The sequence below is a fragment of the Chamaea fasciata genome, unplaced genomic scaffold (genome assembly GCF_029207755.1).
Source record: "Chamaea fasciata isolate MVZ Bird 193981 ecotype frontalis unplaced genomic scaffold, bChaFas1.0.hap1 SCAF_3, whole genome shotgun sequence".
Classification (NCBI taxonomy): domain Eukaryota; kingdom Metazoa; phylum Chordata; class Aves; order Passeriformes; family Sylviidae; genus Chamaea; species Chamaea fasciata.
Genome location: NW_027094088.1, coordinates 93,044,243 through 93,061,425, shown reverse-complemented (window position 1 = coordinate 93,061,425; position 17,183 = coordinate 93,044,243).

The window sequence follows — 17,183 nt, the reverse complement described above, 5'->3', positions numbered from 1 at the left end:
GGTTATTCTTTGAAATGTCTCACTAAGACAAGTATAGATGTAATATTTCTATAATAGTATTTTAAAAAAATACTTATTAAAAATAGCTATTTCTTTGCCCTTTGGAGGGGGTAATCACAATGATTAGGTGGACAAAACCTCCAAACAAATAGAGGTAATTAAAATAACCCTATTTACAAATGTCTTTAATTTTCACGATAATACCTGGCTGCCTCAAAAATTTAAACCCCAGCCAGAATTTTAACATCATAAATTTAGATAGTACCATACTGTCATTGTTCTGGAAGTATTCCATTAGCATGATTTGGAGTCACATAGATGGTAAATAAAACAATTGATTATTTTTTTATAAATTGTATATCACTATCTTGCAAAAAGGAGAGAAGATCATTTTCAGATACTTGTTTAATATCAAAAAACATCAAGAAAATTGGCAGCCAGAAGTACAATTGAAAAAACAAAATGAAAATCCAGCTAGTTTAGAAACTCTCCAGTGATGGTAGATAAAAATAGTCTGGTTATTTGGCTTCCTGTATCCCCACTTCGTAAGAAGAAGGTGTGCAACCACTGACCTTTGAGACTGACCTTATTTTCAGATGCTGGTGCTTTGGCCACATAACCCTTAAAGAGGATAGAAAAAAGCCATAAAAATACTGTAGAATAAAACTGAAGATTGACTCTGCTGTAAAAACACAGTCATTCTTCAGTACTTGTGTCAGGAAAGTTATTTCCTCCTAAGAATTTCAAGAGAGTATTAAATGACAGTGCATTTAGCCACCGAATATGAGAAGCTTTACACCATTATCTCCATTGGCTAAAAAAAGGGACCTGAAGATGCTTTTTTTGTGTGTGTTAGAGTAAGATGATTAATTAGGCAAACTTCCTGCAGAAAAGTGGTGCTGTGCCTAATGCACAAAACCACTTTTCATAACAAAATATTCTTTCCACTTATAGTTATTTTAAGAAAATATTTTGCTTCAGACAAGAGACATTCTTCCTTAGAAAAAGTACATTTCATAAAATAAAACAGTACAAAGATATATATATATTTACAGTTTTCCAAAATTCAAAATGACTGATACAGTTGTCAATATATGGTGTCATACCAATCTAGATAGATGGGCTATTAATAAAACTAATAATAAATTAATGAGTAGGGGCTCTTTTAATTGTTGACAGAACTAGAGAAAAACACAGATACTTCCAGAAATACAAGCACCTTAACAGAGCAATTCTTATCTGTCTTTGCCACATACTTCAGAGTGACATGACTATCCATTTGTTTGTTCAGCCAGCAAAGGCTTACTGGCTATGACTTAGACATCCAAGCCTCTCAGACAGCAAAGCTAGGTCATCAAGGTGTTCAAAGAGTGCTGCTGTCTTAACTCGTGTTTTCTTATCCTCTGCTGTGTTTCCTACCTAGGCCTTTTACGATGCTTGTCTGAATTCTGAATATATCTATTTTGACCATAATCGGTCATAGAATTTTGGGCCAATTTTATCATTGACCAGTACATCACAAGAAGCAGTTCCAAATCATACAAAAACTAAGTTATGATGAAAGGTCAGATGAACTGAAGCATTTGCAATCATCAGCCTCTGTATCTATGGATAATAACAATGCATAGTTGTAAAAAAAGCATAAGGAAGTTCCTCAGGCCATCTGATACATTTAAGGCACAAAGTACTAGAAACACGTTGTAGTAGTTTGAAGGCAAAACAAATGAGAGGCTTCAAGTTAGAGATACAATTTAATAGGAAAAAAGAAAAAAGGAAAGAAAGTAAAATAAAATCGATGCAATAATACAAAACACCACTGACAGAGTCAGAATACAACCTGAGCGTAGTGATGGAAGCAGTCCAGATGAGGTGGTCTTCCTGAAGCAGTGATCCTGTAGAAAGGTCTGGTAGCTCGGGTCCTCTGGGAATCCAGTGGGTAAGCTCCCCTCTGGTGTTCAGAGTCTCAGCTTATATCCAGGCTGGAATGCTTGGTTTCTCCCTCTGGGCGGAGCATCCCACAATGGGATGGTGAGTCATGTGATAAGGCCTGATGGGCCCATTAACAGGAGGTAGTCCAGGAGGGGGTTATCTGTGAGCTGTGTAGCAAAGGTGCTGATGGGCCCATTAACAGAAGATAAGCCAGAGTGGAGGAGGCAGGGAGCACTGCCTCACCTGGTTTCAACAGTTCATGAAGATGGTGATAGAATATACTTCAACCCAGGACAACGTCTGCTCCTCTAGACTTCCCTGCTGGAACAAAGAAAGAAAGGCACAAAGTACATTTAAGGCACAAAGTACTAGAAAATATCTACTCTTCTAGACTTCCTTGCTGGAACAAAGAAAGAAATTAATTGAGAATTTTTATATTATGAAACACAGAAGTACTGAAAGAAGATGTAGTGCATGAGGAAATAGTGAGCAGAATCTGTAAGATTCTGAAAACTTTAAGACACTTTTGAAATCTGAAAGGTGAAAGAAATCAAATGTTAATATATATGGTGTACTGGAGGTATTGTATACTGTTTTCTGAGCAAGAGAGGATGGAAGACCAATTCCTTGAAAGAGTGGGGCTTTCTTGTTTGGTCTATAAATATGAAAATAAAAGGTATATAATACAGAAACATCAAGTTTCCTGTACAATATAGTTAAAAGTTATATATGTGCTTTGTTTTGCTATTTTCTATTTATTTCTATTCTCTTATTTCTATTTTAATCTTTTCTATTTGTTTTGTATTTCTATTTTCTATATATAATTTATAGAATATATACTCTGTATATTGATTGTACATCTGTTGCAAATAGTGTAATTTAATACTGTAATGAAGTCTAAATGTGCTAGGATTAAGCATAGATACATGAATATGCTCTACAGTATAGCCTGAGCTTTATGGACATTCATAAACCCCTTCTTATTTGATTACAAAATTTTTAATTTAGTCTGTGTAAAAAATTCATAGCAGCCTTCTGTCTCAAAGCATTCTTTCAAAACTGTCCAAGAAACTATAAAATTTCATATCCCTCACCCTAGAGAGTATCTCCCTACAGGACTTCAAAGAGCTTTTTCAGCCCTTTTTTGTTCCTCTCTGACTTTCACAATTAAATGATCCCTCTCATCATTGTCTGCTCCCAAAGTAATTATTTTTTTAGATTACAGTGTTCCAAGAGGAATGCAAGGCAAAAAAAGTTACCAAGAAAATGAGCTTTTCCTACCCCTGGCAGCAGTGTGAAAATTTAGATGGGGACAGAAATTTGGTAATTCTCTTTTCCTTGGAACATAGTCATCTCATCTGCGCTAGAAGACCTTTTTATCAGGCAAATGGTACTTTTCATAGATCTGCTTTTACCAGCTACAGACTAGATACTAAAATTTCTCTGATATTACTCTGTCATCCCATATTTCCATGCTGGACCTTCAAACTAAAATTTTGCAGTCCTTACTTTATTTTTTCCCAGATATTATCTATATAGTACTACTTTGTTACATATAGTAAAAAAAAATGTGCCTTACAAATTCTTTTAAATATTTTTAATAGAAGCATCTTAAATATGAGGGGAGAAGTAAAGTCAGCAGTATAAAATGAAAAGGTCTAAATCTGTTTTATATCATAATCTGTTACAAAATATTTTACTTATTCAATATTTTTTTAAAAGTCATCTTCCAATGGGAGTAGAGAGTAAGTCAAAATTGCCCAATCCAATACCAGGTAATAATAGCCTGGCTGAGAAGAGAAAAATAAACAATGTGCCTTTTTTAAGAGCCATGGACCAACACCTGAGTTAGTATGAATCCTCATGGCTTCATTTAAGGATGGGAATGCTGTGTTGCACATCAAAATTGTTTGAAGTTAAAAGAACTCACAAGCATAGATGACAATCAGAAAGATAGATACCAGATGATTCTCAGAAAGAACCAAAAGAAATCTTTCTCTTAGATTGAACTAATGAAAAAATTGTAGAAATAGTGTGACAAAGAAAGCCTGTTCTATGTAAGGCAATTGACAAGGTTGCAAACCAAGAAAGAAGAGAGGAACAGAGAGGCACTATTAGGTCACACTGGAGAACAATGGAATTAAATGGGATAAAGACAGAGTAAAGGATATAATACCTGGACTTGTACCAATTGCAACACATTCAGAAGAATTATTTAAGGTGACATATTCTGAAACCCAAATTGCTAAAAGCATCATGCTCAGCTCAACACTCAGATGTGATAATGATACAGTTTCAAATACGATTACTATCTCCATTCCTTGCTCTTAATATTGTCTAAATGAGTATTTGTTTGGGTTTTTTCTGTTGTTGTTTTTAAAGGGAAAGAATATGTCCAGATTATTTGCCATTGCTTTCTATTACTGTTTTTTACATTTGAATTAACACTTCCACTTTATGTTCAAGTTGCTATTGATGTGACATCACATGCCCAGTGCTAGCACAGAGCTACCATGTCATGGCAATTAAATAAAATATGAAATAAGAAGAAATGACTGGAAGGAAGCTACTGCGAAGAAAAGCATGAGATCAATAATAAGTTAAATTACGTGCTAAATTATACCTAAACATCACCATGAGGTAAAATATGTTTTTATCTAACTCTCATCCATGCTTGAGAATCATGTCAAACTACAGAAACAAAATGATTTTGTGTTTAATTTGCCAAATAATTGTGCTACTCATTTGCTAAATAAATTCTAATTCACATTGCAGATCTGCAGAATCTTTCAATATTTGCCTGTCAATCTATTCATATTGTAATTTTTTGGCACTTTGCCATTTAATACATTCCTTAGGGATTAGTTGCTATAGACACAGCATCACTTTTTCTACATACACTGCACTGTTCATTCACTTAGCAAAGCACTCCACTTTGAACTTCTTATTCATTAATTAGTCTGCAGGAAATAACCCAAATAACTCATTTCTACAGTATTACAGAATTAAGACAGTGATTTTTAATTACCACAATTAAGACAGTGATTTTAAACCTTTACTGTGTGAAACTGTTCCCGGATAAGTATCTTAAAAATTTATAGCCAAACTGGGGATGTTAAGAAGGGCTGAGTAGGTTTTATATTCTACCCCTGAAAAGAATATCTCTGATAAAAGCCCACCATTCTGCTGGGCAGTGAAGTGGTTTGGAAGAACAAGCCTCATGCAATAGGGAAACAGCTTTTCCCTGAGCTCCAACACAGTATTTCTAACAGCAAGGGGGCAGTGATCAGCTGTTTGGGTCACCAGGAGGTCTGATGGTGAATACCCATACCAATATCTAACCTAGAGAAGAGTTCCATTGGAGACACTGTTAAAAACCAAACACACAAACACTCAAAACAAATCAACCAAACAACCCCAAGCATTTTTATAGTTTCAAGGACCTATAAGGTACTTTGTGCTGTTCTACTGGCATATTATATACTCACATGAAAACTAAACAGTGTTAAAATGACTGTGAGTGTAGTAGGCTGGATACTTATCTAAAGTGTAGAGTTTTTATTCATTATGTTGCTACATCCACCATCCCCACAAGAATAATGATTATGCAAGCTGGTTCTGGGAAAAAGAAATAGCTATTGCAATTATTCAAAGGGCTTTTTGCTTGGTTTTCCCCCTCAGCACATTGTGTCAGTGTACTGTGAAACAGTCTGACGTCTCCTATGTAGGGATTAATTTGAGACCAAGATAACTGTAATTTCATTTGGTTGTCTTAAAAAGTAACAACTTTCAAAAAACCTACTGGGCAATTCATCAGAAATTAGTATAACCACATTATGGATTGTCAAGCTGACTGTGTCACTGAAGAAATAAATTACTTTTATTTGATTATGAGCAGGAGATCCTAATATATGATGGTGCAGTACTTCTCTCGGGGCTTTCGCCCACGCTTCCTGGCCAGCTCTGGCACCAGCATTGCAAAAAGGTATGATCCTGTATTCTGGAATACAGTTCCAATACTGTGGGTCCTTGCCTTAGCAGGAGCATGAACAGTGCGAGAAATAAAGGGATGGAACTCTGGTGGGGAATTTCAACTGGGTTTTATTAAATCCACATGACTTCCCTTCACCCAGAAGTCAGTCCGCCAAAAGCCCACTGAACTCGCAGGTTTTCACCTTAAATATGAGGGTGGGGGAGTGGGGAGAATACAATTTGGAACCAATCCAGAATGGGAAGAGAGTGACTCAGAACCTAAATGACAACCCATAGAAAAAATCAAGGAACAAAAGGGGAAGGGGAACTGGGACCCCACCAAACACCTGATGTCCTCACCAGAACTTTCCAGAGGTCAGGGTGAGGCTGTGGAGTAATGGACAGGACCCAGGTGTCACATAAATGACGACTGATTAATAACAATAACTGGGGTAAACCTTAATGGGGTAAAACATGGGGTACATGGGAAAAACCATTGTGAAACAGTATAAAACAAACAGATGCATATAGAAAACTGGGAAACCCCCAAACCACACCACTACACTAACATAACACTTAAAATACTAGGCATTAAAGATATGAAGGCTGTGGGGCTGGCTTCCCTTCACGTATAAATGTGAACGTCTGTTTCATTCCATTAATTTTAGGCATTAAAGTCTTGAATTTAGGAACTTAATTTTTTAAATTTAATTTAATTTAATTGCCTACATTATCTGTACAGGAAAAGGCACCTACAAGGTGCTTCACATATCTGAGGGAAAGATTTATTCTTCTGTAGCTATCATATACCTACCTCTGTACTATACTACCTAAATCATGCATATCTCTACACCTACCTCCAAAAAAGAGAACCACATATATGAACCTAAGTTCTGAAACACTCATTTTCTAGGGCAGCTTAGAACTGTCACTTAATTGGTTCTATAGCAAACTAAAAAAAAGTACCCAACAAAAAACCAAATAAAAATCAAATACTTTATACTTATACATTTAATTTCTGTGTTTGCTCCGTGTTTTTTTTTCTCTGAAATGAGATCCATGCTTATATTTTGTGTGAAAACCAACAAGTAATAGGCAGGTGGGCTACAAAAATCTGATATCCAAAGTAGGATGATTTATTTTGTTTTACTATTGCCTCAGGATAAAGTCAAGAATGGAAAGTGTAATCTACAATGATCAGAAAAGTGAGGAGGGTAGAAAAATTGGAGGTTATTCCTGTAATCAATGTTACATAGATAGTAAATGCCATTCTAATAACATTGATTCCTTTTATGCCATCCGTAGTGGTGCCAGAGAAGAGAAACCTTAATAATCCGAATATTTGCTTCTAATAGTAAAAAAAAAACAAAAACAAAAACAAAACAAAACAAAAAAAAAACCCAAACAAAAAAAACCAAAACCACCAAAAAAACAACAACTTAAATGAATAGGTATTTCTTCTCTGTGGCAGAATTCTTATACTCCAGATGATTGAACAATTTCTCCTTTCATTGGATGACTGAGGAGCCCACAGTTTTTACTAGTTATTAAAAGTTTCATCTGAGAATGATCTACAGTCCCTTCCATCATCTGTATTTCAAATATATATTTTTGCTCTCTCCCAAATAGGGAATCTGGGTTGCTTTCTGCAGCTACACAAAGGGATAACAGGATCATATTGTTCCCTGTAGAACTACTGAAACTAATTAATGTGGTGTGTTGGGCTAAAGAAAATCACAAATGTTGTAACAGAAAATTTGCTATATTCCACCATGGATACATGCCTAATTTCACATCCCCAGCTGAGATGAATGGAGTGGTTAAAAGCTTATAGAATTTTGTTTCAGGCTATTTTTGGTCTCAGGCTGGGCCATTGCATTGGTTTAGATTTCATTTCATTATTGTGAGGTTTTCTGAAAGTAGAGGAGCAGAAACAGCAAAAGGAAAATGAACCAAAATAAAGAAAAGGAGAAAAAAAAGTTATAATCCAGAAAATATATACCAACCTGGCCATGAGGGATTTTCATGGAGTATTGAGAGCAATATATTTACTTCACTAGAAATATAAACTTACTAAAGAGCAACTAATACACTTATTTCATTTTAATACATGTAATATGACATACAAATAATATTAAATTTGTAAGTTAAAATAAATTAGGAAGAAAAATGGTAAATCTAAATAACATTGCTATATTATGATTTAAATATTGACCTAGACTTCATGCCAAATCCTGGCTATGAATTTAATTCTTCCTGTGATCTCTAATAAATTATTCTTTTTATCAGGTCTTCCTTTTTTTCACATTTAAAATGAACAAAATGTAAAAAAAATCAATACAAATTATTTAGAAACTAAGACCTTGTAGAGCACATATATCCATATTCAGAAAGGTAGCTACTGTTACTATATTGAATTGCAGGGACTAATTGATGAAATTTAATACATTTTAAGAATAACGTTGAAGAAAAGCAGGTTTGCCTTCAACTAAGAACCTGGACAACAGTGCAAACACAAGATGGAGGTTTTCCAGAGAGCAGCAGGTTCTTGCATCTGAAACTGAATTTTGAGTTGTACATTTTGGGCAAAGCTACTCCAGCAAGACAATGTGGCAATGGACTGGGTCTTTCAAGATACACCTTCTCTCAAGTCCTCTTCATCTCTGCGTTTTTAAGCCTATCCTACTATTTTTAAAAAAAATTCACTGCTGGGGTCCATACAATGAAGACAATATATACAGCCTCATGGGTCTCATCCAAAATTTTTAGGCACATAAGCAATAGGATAACATCAATAAATTTTGTTAGTTCCAGAATAATAACTCAAAAATTTCTGGCTTTCAACCCTACTCAGGATCTCTGCCTCCTCCCCTTTATTCAATAAGCAATCAATCACTGTCTTTCTTTTCTTTTTTCTTTTCTTTTCTTTTCTTTTCTTTTCTTTTCTTTTCTTTTCTTTTCTTTTCTTTTCTTTTCTTTTCTTTTCTTTTCTTTTCTTTTCTTTTCTTTTCTTTTCTTTTCTTTTCTTTTCTTTTCTTTTCTTTTCTTTTCTTTTCTCTTTTCTTTTCTTTTCTTCTCTTTTCTTTTCTTTTCTTTTCTTTTCTTTTCTTTTCTTTTCTTTTCTTTTCTTTTCTTTTCTTTTCTTTTCTTTTCTTTTCTTTTCCTTTTCCTTTTCCTTTTCCTTTTCCTTTTCCTTTTCCTTTTCCTTTTCCTTCTTTCTTTCTTTCTTTCTTTCTTTCTTTCTTTCTTTCTTTCTTTCTTTCTCTCTTTCTTTCTCTCTTTCTTTCTCTCTTTCTCTCTTTCTCTCTTTCTCTCTTTCTCTCTCTCTCTCTCTCTTTCTTTCTTTCTTTCTTTCTTTCTTTCTTTCTTTCTTTCTTTCTTTCTTTTTTATTAAACTATTGGAGTGCACTGGGAGCTAACACTGTAGAAGATGATTTTATGGCCTTTACCAGTCATGTAATTCTTTTTCTTGTTAGACAGTTAAAATAACACTGATCAATCATCAATACCAATTTTATGGCTCTTTGTTATAAAGCAGACATACTGTAATTCATAAGGAATGATCCCTGTTGTTCTGCAATCTCTCTTTATTTTTAAAACATCTAATAGAGGCAAGATGTAATAGATATTCCATGGATGAATCTCTTCTATTACGTATGAACAAGGCATTTATGGATGATGTATATGTGTTGACAAAGAAACACAAGCCAAGTTTTCACAGGTGTCAGCTCTGTTTTGGAACTTGAACAAGCAATTAACTGGGGCACAGAGGCTGCTCTAAGCTTCATTGGCTATTCACAGCTTTATGGTGCACTACATCATTGGGTGGAGGCAGCACATTATGGAGCTGTGTTCTGCCAGAACGCTTTCTTTATGCTTCGTTGGAAGGCATATACAAGAGCAAGTCCTCACACAGAAATAAGTGGCAAATCTGAGCCTTGTAAAAGATATACATAATGTGCGAGACACACACCAGGAAGTCCAAAGAGTTTTTAAAAAAATGTGGTAGAATAAAATGGAAGAAAAGGGAAAATGGAAGTTTTGAGGTAGAATGAAGATAAGACAGAAGCGTCACAAAATAATTGATATAGGAATTGACCTGTGGAGATAATCTGGTTCAACATTATTTTTAAATCAGATCAGCTAGAGTAGGACTCTGGCTCAGGGCTGTGTCCATTCAGGCTTTGAATCTGAGGATAGATAACCTGGATGAGAGGTTAACCTGTAGGTAAGTTAAGTACAAATTCCTGCATGTGAGTTTCTACTCATTGCCTCCTGTATTTTCACTGTTTGGCCCCATGATGATTCAGGCTGCAGTCTTCAATTCTTTACTTCACTTTGCTTGGTACACTGTGGGGAGCTTTTCCCTTTCCTTGTGAGCCTTTTTTTCTCTTCGTAATGCAGCTCAGGAAGCTGTTAACATTTTCTTCTAAGGCACATTGCTGGCTCATGTTCAACTTGGTGCTGACCTGTTTCCCTAAGGTCTTTTCAGTAAAACTGCTTTATCAGTCAGCACCCAGAGCATATTTGTACTTCAGTTCATTCCCCCCTGGGAGCAGAAGTTCACATTTTCCTCAATTCAGCTTTGAGAGGTTTCCTTCACCTATTTCTCTGACTGATAAAGTTGCTATGAATGGCAGAAAAATCATTTAGAGTATCAGTCATTTCTCCCAGTTTTGTACTGTCTACAGCCTTGTTGAGGGTACAGTTTTGTGTCCATAGTCAAGGCCATTAATCAGGACGTTAAACAAGATTGACACAAATTGTGATCCCTGGGGTACTGTTGCAGTAGTGAATGGCCTCTAGTGCCACTGACTACAATCCTCTAGGCCCGGCTGTTCAGTCAGCTTTCAATCCACCTCATTGTCCTTATATCTAGCCTGTGTTTTATTAGTTTTTCGATGAGCATGTTATGGGAGTCAGTGTCAAAAGGCTTACTAAAATCCAGACAACCTTTAATTCACCATCATCTGTGAAGTGAGTGATCTCATCATAGAAGGCTGTCAGGTTGGTCCAGCATTAAATCCCTTTACTAAATCCATGCTGACTACTTCCAATGACCTTCTTGTCCTTGACATGCCTGGAAGTGGACTCCAGGATCAGTTGCTGCATCACTTTCCCAGGGATTGAGGTGACCCCTGTAGTTCCTCAGATCTTCTTTGTACTTCTTCCTGAAGGTAGGGCAAGCATTTGCTTTCTTCTAGTCTCCAGGAACTTTCCCCAGTCACTGTGACATTTTGAAGAAAATTGAGGGTGGCCCCACAATAACACCAGCCAAGCCCTTAGGAACTTGAAGGTACATCCCATCAAGCCTCATGGACTTGTGGGTGTGTTCAGATGTTTAAACCTCCCCTAAGCAGATTCTCCTCCACTGAGGGTAAGTTTTCAGAATTAGAGAATCACAGAATAATCTGATTTGGAAGAGACCCACAAAGATCATTGCATCCAGCTCTTTAATGAATGTCCCACAGAGAGATGAAACACATGAAATTCACATTATTACCAAGAGGCTCTAATCTCCAATTTTTATGCCTGGTCTGAAGGACCTGGGATTCACGAAGGCGAATTCTGCCAGAAAAGAAGGCATGAAACATCTTGGCATTTTCTGTCTACTTTTTTTTATGAGCTACTCTCTTCCATTTTGATGATCTTTAAAGATCTCTTCCAACCTCAGATATTCCATGACTCTGGGATTCTGTAAACCTTGGCTTTAACTACTTAACACATTCTTTTAGAGGTATGAAATGCCAGGAAGAAAGGAAATGTTGCATTCTTTCAGATTTCCCTCCTCAGACGCTTAAAAGGCCATTTCTGTTTTAAAACATTCCACTGTCAAGATTTCACTAAGGAATATTTTTAAAATCATTTTAATAATGGAGATTACTTTGTCAATGCCAAACAGCCAACTTAAACACTCACTTGAAAAGAAGTGCATGCCATCATTTCTTGTTTCTAGGACAAACTCATGATATCTCTACTACAAAATACTGTTATATGAACCACATGAACCATGCTATACCTTTCCACTAATCTAAAAAAGGCATTTGAATATTCAATTATTTATATTCCCTGAGAAATGTAAACTTTTCTAGCATTGTTTAAGAAACTTTAATAAACTTAGGAAAATAAGAAACACTGATCAAAGCATCATAAATGTGTCTTTTCAAAGACAATGCCTTCAAAACTAGATTTTTACATTGTAAAAGGAAACAAAATTTTCAGTGGTATCAAACTCTGAAGCTAAACCAAACTAAAACATAGGAGAATGGAAGAGAGAAAAAAAAGTCCCTTTAAAGATTCTCTGAAAATCTATAGACATTACTTAAGTAAGGTAGCCATTAAACTGTAAAAGAATTAACACAGTCTCCTATGAAGGCATTGAGGGGATTATGCATTCATGAAATCAAGATTGCCCCAAGACATTTTGTGAAAGTATGGAGTCAATGAGCACATAGCTCATTTGTATGTACAATGTACATCAATTGTATACATCACATATCCAATATACATTACAGGGTATAATATGTAAAGATGGACATCTTTTGTCCCTCTCAGAGAAAAATGGCAAATTCTAAATATTTCTGATGTAAATATCTCAAGTACCACCACTTATATTATGAGACAAGAAGAGGGTATGGCAGTCTGGAAAAACCCCAGCAATTCACAGGCTGGTATTGAATATTACATGGTGATTTAATTGAACCTTCTGCATCCAGCATGACATAGAACACTAATAAGGGACTAGAATATTTTAAGAAAATATTTAAACATGCTAGAGATGTGTTCTTGGGAGCAGTGAGTTGTTTCTCCTCTTAACTTTAGTGTTCTTCTACAGTAAATGCTTTTTGCTAACTTTTCTAAAGGAAAAAAAAGAATTTATCTGTAATTATCATCTGCAATTTATAGTAATTTTTCTCAAAATTTCTCTTTAATGATGAAGATTTGAAGTGAGTAATCCATAAAATTTGCTTTTAGTACCCAACTTTAATTTGTTTGCACTTTTTTTCCACAGAACTTGACTAAAAAATATTTACCTCTACCCACCTCAAAATGGTGGGATTCAGCTAGACTAAAACAAACTGAATCTAAGTCAGTTAATTTAAAAAAGCAACACACTAATAAATTAACCCAAACCATATTGCATCCTAGGACAAAATTCATTTGGCTTATATCAGACATCTTGGTAGGATAAGGCTTAATATATCTTGTTCTCTAGATTATCCAGTTTTAACAATACAAAAATAATTTTTAAAAATATATTAAAATTGCCATTATTTAAAATTAAAATAAACCATCATGTAGGAAAAAATGGAAAAGCCTTTTTTGAATCTGAAATTCTGGCAAATGCATTAGAGAAGTAATGAATAATGGCAATATTATAAACTTCATGATAGATAATAAAAAAATTGAAATTTAAGGACAAAAGTATTGAAGTTTCCATTTCAGGGAAATATTAGATAAAAAGAGACGCCTAGCAGGTATCTAGCATTAATAACTGTGATTTCAAGAACCAAAGTAAAGATCAAAAAAATTATCAAATTAATTCAGCAGCTCACTTTTCTTCTTTCTCAGAGCATTTTCTGAATGTCAGTGGATTGTATTGCGACTATCCTTTAAGCTCGAAGGTTTATAGGTTTATATCTGTTCTGGTCCAAAACTGGTGAAGTGCAGAATGTGATGAAGTACACAGAAAGAAAAACACCATCAAGGGAAAGATAATACAATCTCTTCAACCTTTCCTTTTTGCATATTGACATAACTGCGACACACACTGTGATGATTTGAATACTGAGAATCAACTTAAAATTTTGGCAAACTCTTGGGAAAAGACCATGTGTAAAAACAAATAAGGAAAAACCAAACATGTATATTCCAAGGCTAGACATAAAAGTCATAATTGTCACCATTCTGTTTTTCACTAAACAAAAAATGCAATTTCATACAGACCCAGAGTATCTAGAACATCTATCTCTTTCTCAGAATGATTTGTGTTACTAAAGAAATTAATTTCTCACCATTTCATTACTTTGTCACATAAAAATTGATCACAAATAACCTGTTTCTTGAAATTTATTGAGTTTGATTTTTGGAGGCATGTCAAAAATTTTGAAACAAAATGAATTCTTTCAATAAGTGGATAAATCTTGCCCATCTTTGTTTCTTGAAGAGGATTAACCCAGAAATGATAGCTGCTTGCTCCTACAAGACAGATATTTGAAATGAAAAACTCAGGAGGGTAGTATTGAGTTGAGATGTTTTGTTTCTCTTATTGAGATTGAACTCAATAAAGTTAAAATCTTGCACAACAGCATCATCAACTTTTTTCCTCTACCAAATGCAGAAAACCCAAACCTTTGTATCTTGTAAAACTGCCAGTAGTATCTAACTTAGAATGCAAGCGGTGAGGCACGACACACATATTTGCTATAGAAAGGCAAAATAATGCTATATATATCCCAGTATCTTGATTCTTGTCATGAAAAGAATTTATTTGGAAGAAAGAAGTGATACAACCACAGAAAGCAAGTGCAATAATTTTCTGTTATAACAAGTGTTTTCTTAGATTCTCTACGACAAAAAAGATTTGAGTTGAAAATCTAAAAAATTAATCTGGTTGTCTGATCTGCATGTCTTACAACTTAACAGTCTCTAAAAACGTGAAAGATTTTTTTGGAAGTTGTTTGATACAATTCTGTGTGAGGCCAGAGTGTTTTGAGCCCCATGAAGGTGTATCAAGCCCTGAGGGTTGACCAGAAACTTCTCAGAGATGTCTTAATAATAATTAGCAAGACAGTTGATCGAGTGTGTTTTGAAAATGCAAAAAGGTTTTAATAAAAGAGAAAATAACACACCACACAAAACAAAGGAACATAAGCCATGCACAGTGTAGAGAAGCCTATTGCACCTGCTAAGACATGCCAAAAAGCCCCGAGAAGCCTCATGCACTTTCTTATGTACTAAATTATTTAGGAGGGTTTTTTTTTTGGCAAGCTGCCCAATAGAAATAACTACAGGTTTTGAGGAGCAGCTAAAAGGTCCAACAGGTTCCTTTGTGCTGGCACTGGACCAGTTACAGTCAGGGAAGCACAGAAGGTTCTGGTGCCTCTTCCTTAAAAGTCATGGGTGAAACTGAAACTCTTCCTAAAATGGAAACACCCACTCGTTTGTGGGGGTGCACTGCAACAGTTGTTAGAACTATTTTGTAATTATTTTTATGAACTTATAGGTTCTTTTAATGAGAAAATTTGAACTTTTTCAAAACGTCATAAGCCTACAGAAATGTTTCTGAAGTGTTCCCTAGGCAGGCATTTATAGAAAGGCCAATACAGTGGAGGAGCAGATTGACTAGTACCCATCTTAGTGCCACTGCCTCCGTCACCATACTGAAAGTTGCTGCAATCTGTCTTAGACTCTGTGGTCTCACTTCTACTGAGCATCCTGATGGTTGTCTTTGATTCATCTGCCACTTCCCTCTTAATCACAGCAAAAATAGAAACATTTCAACCAGTCTTGAAAGGAAAGTATTTACTTGTGCCTGATTATCGTGCAGCAGTATTTAAAAACCATGAAATGTATCATTAGGCAAGGAATACAATTTTCCCTCTACTCCATTCTGGTCAGAATTATCGTATAACACAATACACTACATAATATATAATCATAATATATACTACCAGTGTTTGATTTAGTAATTTCTATCTGTACTACTACAAAAATATTTGTCATATATTTAAAATCTGGGGTTTTTTTGAAACATCATAAGTTCTTTATCTCAGATATATCTTGAAACAGTTAGGTCTAAAATTCAGCTATTAATTACATGAAATACTGTTTGGGTAGTTTTTTAGAACATATAAGGAGAATGTATGGTCCTTTAAATTGCAATATTCAACATTTTTTAAAGTATTTTTATTTCAGTCTGTAATTTTCAAATTAATCTTGCTTTTCCAGATTTTTTTTCACAGATAAATCTTTCCATGTTTTTAGTCTTTCCTATTAACAGCCTTGAAATCTCCTATTTTCTACTATATGCAGTTAAGGAGGATGACAAGAATGGAATAAAATATTTCAAGTAATGGAAAATCATTGTAATAATTGCAGTGTGTTTTTGCTTGTTTCCTTTTTCTGACTAAAAGAAATTATTTTCATCTTCATATAAAGGGCATTTCTGTTCAGATAACTATCTAATACAAGATATTACAAAATATATTTTAAAAATTTCATAGACTTTGTGAGAGGAAATACTATCTTATCTAACAAAATGTGCAATATTTGCATCAAGTTTTATTATTGCATTTTTTCCTATTATAATACTTGAAGTACAAGTATAAGTTCAAGTACATTCATTCTTTTGTACCAAAATATGATGCACTTTGGTGGAAATGTGAGTAGCAGGATGATTATAATTCTTCTGTTGTATCCTGTGATTGTTTTTATTATGCTGATTTTTCAAATATTTTATTTCTTGGTAAACTTTTCTTTCACTTTCTTTTTTGGGCTTAATGTTGCCATCACATAAAATGCCATTTTCATATCTGACAGCAGAGTTTGACTGCAAGAACAGTGGTTCATGAAAAAGAAGCTGAGCTTCCTACTGTTGGTGTCCAAAATGACAACTGCATTTTGTTTTGCCATTCCACTACTCAGACAGTTGCTGTCAAAACTTTATAACTCTCTGGAGAGAGTTAAGTGTAAGCAGACAGAAAGAATTTACTTCCAATAACAGAAGCAAAGACATGCTTACCAGGTGTTTTTTGAGATGTAAAATATACTTGGCATTGTAATTTCATCAAGCATGACTTCCAGTTGAATTATAGTTAGAATTTTCGCTGAGTATGCCTGCTTTAGTTTTATTTTCTTCTTTTTTAATTTGCTTACTTTTAGCAATTCAAGGCAGCTGATGTGCTATATAACCTTTGGATTTGCTATATAACCTTTGATGTGCTATATAACCCTTGTGCTATATAACCAGAGAATCACTTCATCCAATTAAATCTCTGAAGTAGATGTCTCTTTACTATTCTTTTTATGTTATAATAATTTTGTCATCTTCCTACCACACTTCTTCAGAATCTTGATTGTCACTTCTTGAATCTCAGCTGTTAACTTTTTGTAGCTTCTGCTGTTCACTGTTAGGAATCCAGTTATCTTTGTAAATCTAACCCAAGTCATACCTGACAATAGGATTTAGGTGGATTTGAGACCTAGATATTATTCAACTAATAATTTGAGACCTAGATATTATTCAACTGATAATTAAAATACAATAAGCCTACTGTTCT